This window comes from Dipodomys ordii, unplaced genomic scaffold (genome assembly GCF_000151885.1).
Source record: "Dipodomys ordii isolate 6190 unplaced genomic scaffold, Dord_2.0 Scaffold21, whole genome shotgun sequence".
Lineage (NCBI taxonomy): Eukaryota > Metazoa > Chordata > Mammalia > Rodentia > Heteromyidae > Dipodomys > Dipodomys ordii.
Window position 1 is genome coordinate 4466796 of NW_012267237.1, and position 12123 is coordinate 4478918.

Below are 12123 nucleotides of genomic sequence, written 5' to 3' on the forward strand. Positions count from 1 at the left end.
TGTGGCTCAAGTGGTAGAGCGCTAGCCTTGAGCTGAAGAGCTGAGGGACAGCGCCCAGGCCCAGAGTTCAGGCCCCACGACCAGACCCCTCCTCCCCCCCAAAAATAATAATATGGCTAAAACAGGTCATGGAATACATAAGTGCAATAAATGTAAGTGGATTAATTCTATAGCCAATAGGTCTGTAATCCAAGTTTGAAAAAGAGTAAGCAGTTTATTTTAACACAGAAGACTCTCATCAAAAAATATAGGAAGGTTAAAGAAATGTCTCATTTAAACTAGAAGAAAGCAATATCAATTTCAACATGAGACGAAGATGAATGTTTAAAGTGAAATACCTCATTAATGAAAAGATGGTAGGGATTTTTTGTACATAATTAAGAAGCTTATTTAAAACCAATGTTTTATTCCTTCTTGATTGAAAAAATGAAAATAAAAGTAATAAACTTATTAAATTGTGATATATTTCCTCAGAATATGTAAAAACTGACAGTCATAGAAAGGACTACATATTTATTATAGTTAGAGTTCACTCTTATTCTAATTAATAGGTGAATATGATAAAAAAAAGCCATGTCAGAAATTCCTTATTGACACTAAAAAGTAGAACACAATCAGCAACAAAAGCAAATTTTAAAAATTGAGATGAGCCAAAATGAGCCAAATTGTCCATCAACTGGTTCTTTGGAAAGATTTAAGAGAGAGAACACTGGCAAAATTGATCAAGTGATAAGGAATGGACAAATGAAAATGTGCTTACTGAAACTGAGTGTATAGGTATCATCTTCCTTTTGTTTTATATTTGCCAAGAAATCCACTCAAATGTACAAGGAGCCTTGTGCTCTGTCCCAGAGATTGGAGGACTGTAAATGAGTCTGGAGGATGATTGATTGGGGGCAGGTGCTTCTCTGGGGGGAGCAATGCGGAGACCCACCATGTAGTCCTATGTAAGTAAATGGCAACAACCAGAGGGAAATGTGGAGAGAAGGTTGGTTGGAAGGACATTTAGTAGTGGGGAATAGTTCTCTGGAAGGGAAGTTCGGGTGTGGCATGGAAGAGAGAGTCAAATGGAGAACAATGCTGTTAAAATTATGTTAGTGCTTTCCCACCCTTGTCAACACTTAGGGACTCAGACTGACTCAGTTTTGTCTTCTGAAGGCTTCATTGAAGCAGGAGGAGGAGAGAGGCTGGGACCAGGGTGGAGAGGAAAGAAGAATTTCAGGAGGAATAGGACAGGGAGAGGAAGGAGAGGAAAGAAATTTTCTCACGGCTACACTTAAGGTTTAATACTAACAATATCACATAGTAGAAGTGGCACCTTTCTGTTTTATTTTCCATGCAGATTGATTGGTAATTCCAATAATAACGGCTAACATTTATGTAGATACCTTTTATTTTTTTATTTTTTATTTTTGACAGTCGTGGGGCTTGAACTCAGGGCCTGGATGCTGTCCTTAAGGTTCTTTTGCTCAAGGCTAGTGCTCTACCACTTGAGCCACAGCGCCACTTCTGGCTTTTTCTGTGTATATGGTACTGAGGAATCGAACCCAGGGCTTCATACATGCTAGGCAAGCACTATACCACCAAGCCACCTTCCCAGCCTGTAGTTGCCTTTTGAAGGAGACAGATCAATGTTGCTGCTGGGTCTTCAGGTAAGCCAGGTTGCTATTCAGCATATTTGTGATGGGCGTGGGCATTGAGAAGGCTTAATTAAGGCTCACACTGGATTGCGAGGCCTCCTTTCCTCAGAATCCACGGTATTCTGCCTGGTGGGGCAATCAGGAGATCCGGTCTTTGTATTTCAAGCTTGTCCAAGATGGAAGATTTCACCTCTTTGCTAGAGTTGAACTACCTGAATTTCTTTACTACATTCCTCCCAGTTTACACCTCCATACTGACTTGCCTATTTACCTGATAGTACTGTGAGCATTACTCAAAAGGGAAGTATACGATCACTCAGTTACTGTGAGTCTGAAATGTGATTTCCCCCCTTTCCCTGTCCAACATGGTTTTTCATCTTCAAAATAAGAGATTGAACTCAGATTCATTCTGGGAGTCTAGGAATGGAATCATTATTTTCATCGAATTGCAGTCACCCACGGCTTCTGTTCCATTATCAGTTAAAGGTAAAAACAGCACGTCTCAGTGAAAAGACCCAATAAAGACTTCGAAAAGAATCTTCACTTGTGCGCATCTTCCCTTCACCCTGGGCACCGGGCCGGACACAGTGATGTAACAGATGGTATTGGAGCACATGCCCCCGCCAGGAGCACAGCTAGCCCGACGGGATGATGGAGAATGCTTTGGGACCTGGACCATTATTTCCCCCCATTTCCCAGGAAATGATGATGCCAAAGAGAATGAAATAAATGAAAGACTTATCAGTCCCCATCCACATCCTCCCCAAAATGTTTATTTGCCTACCGACTTTGATCAGAACAGCATATTCATATGGCAATGCAGAGGGCTTGCTTTACTGGAAAGATAGCATTTCTGAAACCAACAACCTTTCTTTCTTTTTTTTTAACCACATGACAAACATGTGAGAGTAAACTAGTGCAAGTAAATCCAGAAGCAACTCATGTCCAGGTAGCCTACTTTTCCATGTTTGAGCAGAGGCGATTAGACCTGGGCATTGTGAGGATGTAGCATTTCATTCTCAAAGGAATTTTGGTGCAACCAGAGGGGCATTTCTCAGAGTGAAAAGAAAAGCCGAGCTGCTGAAGGTCATGGGCTCAGCCACCGTGAGTCTGCCCAGACCACAGGAACACAGGCAATGCCCAGTGGACTCTTGAGCCGGGGCAGGCTGTGTAAGTACTCACTGGCCATGGAGTAAGCAAGCCAGCTACCTTTGTTCTGTTTCTCAGTTGCACACTGAGGGTAATCACAGGGTCTACTTCCTAGAAGTGTTGTGAATATTGAACAAATGAACACAAAGCATTTAAAACCATGAGGGGTCTGTGACAGCCACTTAGCATGATCCATTTTCTTTTTAAAAATTATTATAATTATTCTTTTTTGTTGTTGTTGTTGGTAGTGGGCTTGAAGGCTGGGCCTCAGCTCTTCAGCTCAAGGCTAGTGATCTACCACTTGAGCCACAGTGTCACTTTTGGCTTTTTCTGCTTATGTGGTGCTGAGGAATCTGAGCCACCTTCTCAGCCTATTTTAATTATTCTTTGCCAGGTGATGCATCCTGTATTTTACCAGTGACAGGAAGTATCACAACAGACAATGTGAAAGGTACCATGTTCTCATTTAGATGTGTCAGGCATGTGCTTATTTTTTCTTTGCTTCATCTTGGCCTAACATGTTTGTCTACTCATGAGTTGAAGGAAATTTGAGTTGTTTTAATTGTTTGGCCATTATGATTCAAGCCACTTTATTTCCTACTTGACTAGCAGTCACCAGGGATGTTAGTAAATTTCTCTGTGAGAAAATGACCAGTTGGTTGGGCTTGGCCTTGGGACACGTTTTGCTCTGGTGTGTTTTCCATCCCAGTGTGATTGCTGGCAGCAGCCTGACCTGCGATCGTGACCTTCAGGGCTGACCTGGTACTCACACTGGTCCTCCTGGTTCAGGACTTGAGGCTCCATGGGTGATGCTGTTTCATGGTCTTCTCTAGTGTCTTTCTGCTCCTCTAAATGGAGTGAAGACAAGGGAGGAGTACATTAAGCCAAGTTATCATGTGCCACAGGTTGCCAGATGATCATGAGTGTTCACTGGTAAGGTTCCCAATCTTCACTTCCCCACTCTGCTAAAGCAATCAGCACTGGCGTGGGACATAAGTTGGCTCCTTTGCTTTCATTTATGTTGTGGATGTCAAAACTCTTCACTATCCCCCACTTTGGCAAAGTATTGTCTTAGGAATCTTATAGTAAGAGGTTCCTTTTTACACTTATTTCATATAGGAATACTTTAGCTCTCATTAACATTAGTAGAGTTGAATGACAAAAACTGTCCATGGAATACAGATTTGCTAGCTTCTGTGCATAGACTTGGAGAATTTAGCCTAATTAAAAAGTTCAATATAAAACATTGCTTTTTTAGATTAAGTCTTGTTTTCCTCTCTTTTATCTGGGATTATTTCACAAGCCTCTCGGAGCATTCAGTTTGCCGGCCTCAGTGGCTCAGTGCTTGGAGCTTTTTAAAAAATTACTTTGTGTGCTTGTCTATGTTTTGCGGGTGCTGGGGCTTGAACTCAGGGTCTTGAGATGGTGATTGGTTTCCACTCAAGTCTGGTACTTGGAATCTATTAATTTGTTTTCTTTCTTTAAGTCATGTAGCAAACTTCATTTCATATTCTCCATCCACGGTTTTAAAACAAAGCATCGGCCTAACAAGCCACATTGTCTCTCCCTGATGGTGCCCAGGGGAAGACTTTTCTCCTCCACCCATCTCAGCTTTGTTTTATTTATATTGAGTTGTCAGAGTTCTTAATGTCTTCTTTATGTATATTCTTTGTCTAATATGGTTTTTGAAAGTTATTTTCCCCAGCCTGAAGCTTGTTTTAAGAAAATTATTAATTGATCTCTTCAAAGAGAAAGAAATTTGTTGCTGATAAAATCCAATACATTAATTCTTGTCTTTGTTGTTCAAGGTTTTGGTATTGCCTAAGCAATCTTCGACTAAACACAGATGAAAAAAAATTTCCTGTATGTTTCCTAATAGAAATGGTATAGTTTTAGTTATGTATATTGTATAGATTCTATAATATAGATCCTACACCAGATGCTGTGGAAACCACTGTTTTTTTTTTATTGTGAAAATACTGTACAGAGGGGTTACAATTACATGGGCAAGATAATGAGTACATTTCTTATCAAGCATTGTAGCCTCCTCCTTTGTTTCCCCTTCCCATCCCCCCCCATCCCCTACCCAATCCTTCGTGCCCCCCCCCCCCACCAAAGTTGTAAAGTTCGTTTTCAACATAACGACTTGTACATCTCATTGTTGCAATGGGTCCACCTGTATCCCTATTTAAACGATTTGTTTTCCCCTCCACAAATTATACCGACATCAAATACAGTGAAAGCAGGGGTTATTCTGTGGGGGAGGGACATACAAAGCAACAAAGAAATAATCTTGTAAATGTGTTAGAAACAATTGCATGAACGAAAAAAAACATTTGAATACATATCTTAGGGTTCATTTCCCTAACATCACCTTATCTGACCTTTCTGCTTGACTCAGACATATACTAGATATTGCAAATAAGGGAAACCATGGGACCTATGTTTCTATGTTCCCATGTCCCTTGTCTATATTTCATTATTTACATTTTTGGAGTGTACCACGGTTTGAGCTCAGGTCTTCCCTCTTGTTAGGCACATATTTTATCCCAGGCCTTTTTTGCTTTAGTTCTTATTTGAACTGTATCTTTTGTTCTTGCCCAGGGACAGCCAAGACTATGATTCTTCTATCTTTGGCTTCCCCTGTAGTTGGGATTAGAGGCATGCGCCACTGTACCTATCTTTTTTTATCTCATAAAATTTTGTGCCACGGCTGGCCTCAAACCTAATCCTCCCCTCTCTACCTCCCAAGTATCTGGATAAACGGGTGAGCCACTATGCCCCGACTTATTGTTCTTATTTTATAACTCTTGGTAGTTAAGTTACCCAACTTGCTAGTTAAATACCATGAATTTATGCTGGTTTATTTTTGTGCTTTTAAAATATATACTACAATAGTTTTAGACTATTATGTAGAAATGGCTGTGGGAGTGGAGGTAAACTTTGCTTATTTTCATTTTCTAAATGTGTTGTTACTTTCTTCTCACTTTGCAGTTAAAGTTTCTTGTCTAACGTATTTTCCTGAGAGTTCTCTGGAGACATTGTCTTCTGGGATTCATTGTGATCCATTGTCAGTAAGAAGGTATTAGTTTTCTGGCTTCCTTGTGGGTAACCAGAATTTCTTAGTATAATGAGATTTATATTTAGATAATAATAGGTACAGAGATTCTGAATATAGATTATTTTAAAGTTTTGTGTCTGTGGATAGATTTAAAAATTTTTCTAATTCTTTGATTAAGATGAGTTATCGATCATCTATCCATCTATCATCTATATATCGATCTATTTATCTATCTGTTGGGCTGGGAATGGAATCCTAGGTCTTGTGCATTCTTCCTTTTGTTTTAGAATGTGCATTTAAAAAAGATGGGTTCTGTTTCTTGCCTTGATCTCTGAGTAGCCGAGGTCCTTATTTTGCAGCCTCTGTTCACATTTTAAAGTTGTTTTGATTTCTGGCAGGTCCAGCTGCGGGTCTTCCGCCCTCATCTCAGGCCCGTCCTTCCCCGCCTCCTCCCGGCCCTCGTCCCTCCCTCCGCCCCGAGCTGGTCCTTGGAGCCCCGCACGGGGCTCGTCTCTACCGTGTCCCCATGGTCCATCATGCGGTCCATCTCCTGTCCTCCATGTCTTCCTGATGTGGTCACAGCGCTGCTCTGTGTCACCTAGACTCAGTTTCCCCGTGTGTCCCTATGGAGCAGGGGCCCACTTCACCTTTCCTTCCCGGGCCGTGGAATGGATCAAGTGAGTTCTGGCGGAAGGCCGGCTTTGGCACCCAGTTCTAGGGCTCCACTTCGCAGGCACCAGTTGCCTGCAGAGCCGGAGGGCAGCAGGCGTGGCGGGCCGCTGCTTCCTCCTTGTGCCTCTGTCTTGTTTCTGGCCACGAAGGTGGCTGTCCTCCGTTACGTGGTTGATCTCCACCCCCGTCCTGCCCTTCCCAGTTTGGTGGTGCTGGGGATGGTGGACGGCTCGCTGCAGGATTTCCAGCGTGCTCCCCCGCCACCCAGGCCCAAGGCCATGGTGTCTCTGCAGATATCAATGCAGACAAAAGCCGCCTTGGAATGACCTCGAATGGCCGTGTCAAGTGAGAAGCTCAAAACGGACAGTAGAGGAGGGCATCCTAGGTTTATTTTTATTTACTTATTATTTGTTTTTTGCCGGTCCTGGGGCTTGAATTCAGGGCCTGGGCATGGTCCCTGAGCTTCTTTTGCTCAAGGCTAGCACTCTACCACTTGAGCCACAGCGCCACTTCTGGCTTTTTCTGTGTGTGTGGTACTGAGGAATTGAACCCAGGGCTTCCTGCATGCTAGACAATCCCTCTACCACTGCACCACCTTCCCAGCCTGGCACCCCAGGTTTTAGAAAGATGTTTCAGAGGCAGGGATTTTTCAAGATCCTTCACAGGATGATGATCGGTCTATAGAAAATGTGGGTGCAGTGCTCTTAGAAATTCATGGGTGAAGAATCCCAACTTCCCAGGCTGGTGGGACTGGAACCCATGATCAGGGAAAAGGAGTCATCAACACTAGTCAATTGGTCTAGGAATCTTTATTAGCCATGTGGCAACTGCTCTCCACAATCGGGGCAGTGAAGAACAGCAGCCACACTCTCTTGCAGCAGGGTTTTTAAGGGACAAGCAAGCCACACGCAGGTGGCAGTGTGTGTGATAGCAAGCAGGTTTACAGAAGCAGAACTAGCAGTAATTACAAGTAGCAATTACAATCTCAGTAAACAAAGCAATAAATCATCCAAGTAAAAGTCACTCTTCCAGGTTCTCCCTTTGTTTCATCCCCAATAAGGGTTTAGCTGACATTTACCAGAACACATCCCAAACTTCTTACTCATCACACCCAAAATCAAACCACCTTCCAGGTTTCCTGGCTCTTTCTGAGTTTCACTGCATTTACCACACTTAACTTGTGTAACTCCTTAATTTACTCTGAGTCTCTACCTCTGAGAATTTCCTTTAATAATGAACCTGGAGTTTCTCTCTACAAAGAGGTGCTACCTTTAGTGTGTTACCCTATTCTTAATAATCGATCATTTTGTTCTGTTTCTGATTTCACACTTTCTATTCTTTTTCTATATAGTTTTTTTTTTTTGTCGGTCGTGGGGCTTGAACTCTGGGCCTGGGCGTTGTCCCTCAGCTCTTCAACTCAAGGCGAGCACTCTACCACTTGAGCTACAGCGCCACTTCCAACTTTCTATTCTTTTTGTGGGGGTCGTTACACTGGGCCTGGCTTACTTACCAAGACAGCAAAGGGTATCATGGGACTTTGCACTCTGATTAGTCTAAGACTTTAAAGAGAACTCGGTAACAGCTGCAGAGAGGCAGCGGAATGAATGGTGGGCCACCTGGCTCGGTTTTCACCAACCTATTTGTTCCAACCGTGCTCGCCGGCTTCTGTGTATAGGATGAATGAAGAGGAAGTAGCCTTGTGGGCTTTTAAGGACTTCTGAGGGTTTGTCTCCCTCTTTTCTTGAAAATGCATTTACTGAAGAGATGCTTGCTCAGCTCACAGACACTGACTTTGTCTAATGTATACTCTTGGACCCTGTGCAGGAAACCCTGGTGAGGTCTCAGCCCTCAGGTCAAGGTCCCTGGAGGGGCTCTTATTTGGGTACTGGCCATGCCCATGTTTGCTTGTTGGTGTTCATGCTTGTAGCTGGCACATTACAAATTTTGTAAGAGCTAAACAAAAGTCTTACCCTGGACTCATGTAAGATTTTCTTCTTCTTTTTTTGCCTTTTCTCCTTCTATCCTTCCTTTTTCTCTTCCATTCTTTCTCCTCTCCTTCCTCTCTTCCCCTCCTCTCCCCTCTCCTCTCCTCTTCTGTTCCCTCCTCCCCTCCCCTCTCCTTCTCTCCTTTCTCCTCCTCTCCTCCTCTCCTGTCCCTTCCCTTCCCCTTCTGCCTGTCCCTTCCCCTCCCCTCCCCTCCGCTATCCTCTCCTTACCTTCCTTTCTCTCTCCTCCCCTTCTCTCCTCTCCCTTCCCTTCTCTTCTCCTTTTCTCTCCTCTCTTCTTTCCCCTCTTCCTTCCTCTCCTCCTCTTTCATCCTTACTGTGCTCTTTCTTTTATCATGCATTTTTTCCTTTCTTTCCTTTCCCTTCATTCTTTCCTTCCCTCCCTGTTTCCCTTCCTTTATTAGATACAAGATGAGCTCCTGTTCTAACTCCTTCTATGATGACTAGGAAAGATGCTGCCTGCCCAGATGCAGGCTCCATTGGTTTGTTGCGGCCTGCACTCTAGTTAATTAGGATGGGAAGAGGCTTCTTTGGAAGAAGAGGTCCACTAAACACAGGGATAAGAGGGGAAAGAAATCACGGGAAGCAGGCAGGACAGAGACAGAATGGATATACCATTAAAATGCTTCCCTTCATTGGCCCTTTGAGATTTATGTGGCCTTACATTCTCCTCAACACCTTCCTTCTGTTGTTAGCTTCAGTGATGGGACTGAGTAACCTGCAGGTGGAGAAGAGCAGGATGAGTAGAGGAAGTGGGCCACGAGGGTCTGCTATCCCCAACAGGTCTGCACTAAGGGCTCAGGGGTAGCCTGAGGAGGTCAGGGGCGTGGAACTGGGTGCAGGTTGGGCTTTATGGGGCACAGGATGCAGTTGCAGACCTTGTCTCTGCTCGCAGCACTGGGAATTCTTTGCTCCTCAAGGTGTCTGTGTGCAGGGACTGTGGCTGGCTTGACAGCACGGTAAGAAGTGCCCAGAACCGCAGCCATGCCAGCTTCTTTCCTCAACATCCTAACTCTATAATGTGGGAGACATGTTCTCCCTACCAGGACACTGACATACTCACTCACCTGTTCAAGGACATGTCACTCTGGAGAAAACAGCAAGAATTCAAATTCAACCAGGTCACCACAACCTATGGTGTTCCCTGAGAGACAAATTGCTAAAATATACATGGCTGAGAGTCTACAAGTTAGTGCATTGTGGGTCTTTTGTGATCCTGTGATCATCCATGGTGCTTCCTCAGTGCATTGTGGGTCCTCTGTGATCCCATGACCATGCATGGTGCTCCCTAAGTGCATCGTGGGTCCTCTGTGATCCTGTGATCATACATGGTGCTCCCTCAGTGTAGCATGGGTCTTCTGTGATCCTGTGATCATGCAGGGTGCTCCCTCAGTGTAGTGTGGGTCTTCTGTGATCCTGTGATCATGCATGGTGCTCCTTCAGTGTAGTGTGGGTCCTCTGTGATCCTGTGATCATAGATGGTGCTCCCTCAGTGTAGTGTGGGTCTTCTGAGATCCTGTGATCATGCAGGGTGCTCCCTCAGTGCATCGTGGGTCTTCTGTGATCCTGTGATCATGCAGGGTGCTCCCTCAGTGTAGTGTGGGTCTTCTGTGATCCTGTGATCATGCATGGTGCTCCCTCAGTGTAGTGTGGGTCTTCTGTGATCCTGTGATTATGCAGGGTGCTCCCTCAGTGTAGTGTGGGTCCTCTGTGATCCTGTGATCATGCATGGTGCTCCTTCAGTGTAGTGTGGGTCTTCTGTGATCCTGTGATCATGCATGGTGCTCCCTCAGTGTAGTGTGGGTCTTCTGAGATCCTGTGATTATGCAGGGTGCTCCCTCAGTGTAGTGTGGGTCCTCTGTGATCCTGTGATCATGCATGGTGCTCCTTCAGTGCATCATGGGTCTTCTGTGGTCCTGTGATCATGCATGGTGCTTTCTCTGAGTGTGTGGACTTGATAGTCCTTCTCTCAGAGCCAAGAGGACATGAATAGATTGGTCTTTCTTCCTGGTCCACAGTAGACCTTTGTGTGTGTCTTCACGTTCCATAGCCATATCTGCCAGTCACACTTCCTGACCTGATGCCAGACTATGAACCCAGGAACAGCCGTGGAGTGAATTTGTGTGATGAGGGCTCTGGTGTGGGTCATTGTGATGACAGCTTGTGTGTGCACCTGTGTGATGATTGACAGCTTGGGTGTGGGTCTGTGTCCACTACACCAGGCAATATTTGTCTTTACAGGGAGAAGAGAGTATCTGATATGTTGCCCATTGGCCCTCAAAGAAAGAACTTCTAACTTTCATTTAGTCATCTCTCTCCGTGTTTGTGTATACTCTCTGGTGCTTGTGTGTGCTTACTGAGTTCAAATAGCAGCTGGCCTCAAATAACCCCCTCCTTGATGGTAATGAGGGCACATCTTGTTTTCTTTGTGAAGGAATGAGATTCCCAAATTATCTGACATCTGCAGAGCTTGAGCGAGCACCAAACTCCTGCCCATCTTTGTCTTTTCCAAAATAAAATCTGGAAATCAATGCTATTGATTTTACTTTTTGAAATATGATTTATAGAAATGCTTTTCCCCCTAGAGAGTGAATTTCATGCTTTGTGGCATTGTTTCCCGCAAAGTTTTTTTTTTAAACAGTTTTGAATTCAATACACCTAACTGGGGCGGTGCTGTGTGCTGAGTTCTGAAGCTGGTGTGTGCAGTGGTCCAGCTCTCCTGAGCCGCTTCAGGCTACAGCTTCTGGGCCCCTGGTCTGCCAGGTTTCCTGCCCCACACCCCAAGGAGTTATCCACAGTCACAGCCCAGGAAACATCTACAACTACCACCTCTCTGACTTTCAGCTCTGTCCTTGTTAGAACAGAGGACAGGATGTCCCACGCAGAGTTTCAAGGTTTGTTTGTCAGCCTCACATTGAATTCCTATAAAATGGACAAAATCTTCCTGTGTATAATTCAAGAATAAATTCATGCATTCAAGTGTACAGTTACAATATCAGTCAGTGTTTTCTTGTCCTTAAAAGAACTTTATTTTATTTGTTGTTAACAATTAAAAATAATACATATTAGTGGCATCTGCTAGAATAATTAAATGATCTCATACAGTGCACACTGATAAAAGTTAGGTAACTGGCAGTAGATGAATTGATCAAGAAAATGTGGTGTGTGTGTGTGTGTGTGTGTGTGTTTATATATATGAATGCTATGCTTCCATCAGAAAGAATGACACTACCCCATTTGTTAGGAAATGGAAAGACTTGGAAAAAAATCGTATTGTGTGAAGTAAGTCAGACCTAAAAAAATATAGGTCCCATGGTTTCCCTTCTTTGCAATAATTAGTATATGTCTAGGATAATCTTATCAGATGAACAGAAAACCTCAAAATCTGTGTACATATGACCATATAAGATGGTGCTAAGGGGCTGGGAAGGTGGCTCAGTGGTAGAGCGCTTGCCTTGTATGCATGAGGCCCTGGGTTCGATTCCTCAGTACCACATATGCAAAAAGAAAAAAGCCAGAAGTGGTGCTGTGGCTCAAGTGGTAGAGTGCTAGCCTTGAGCTGAAGAGCTGAGGGACAGCACCCAGGCCCAGAGTT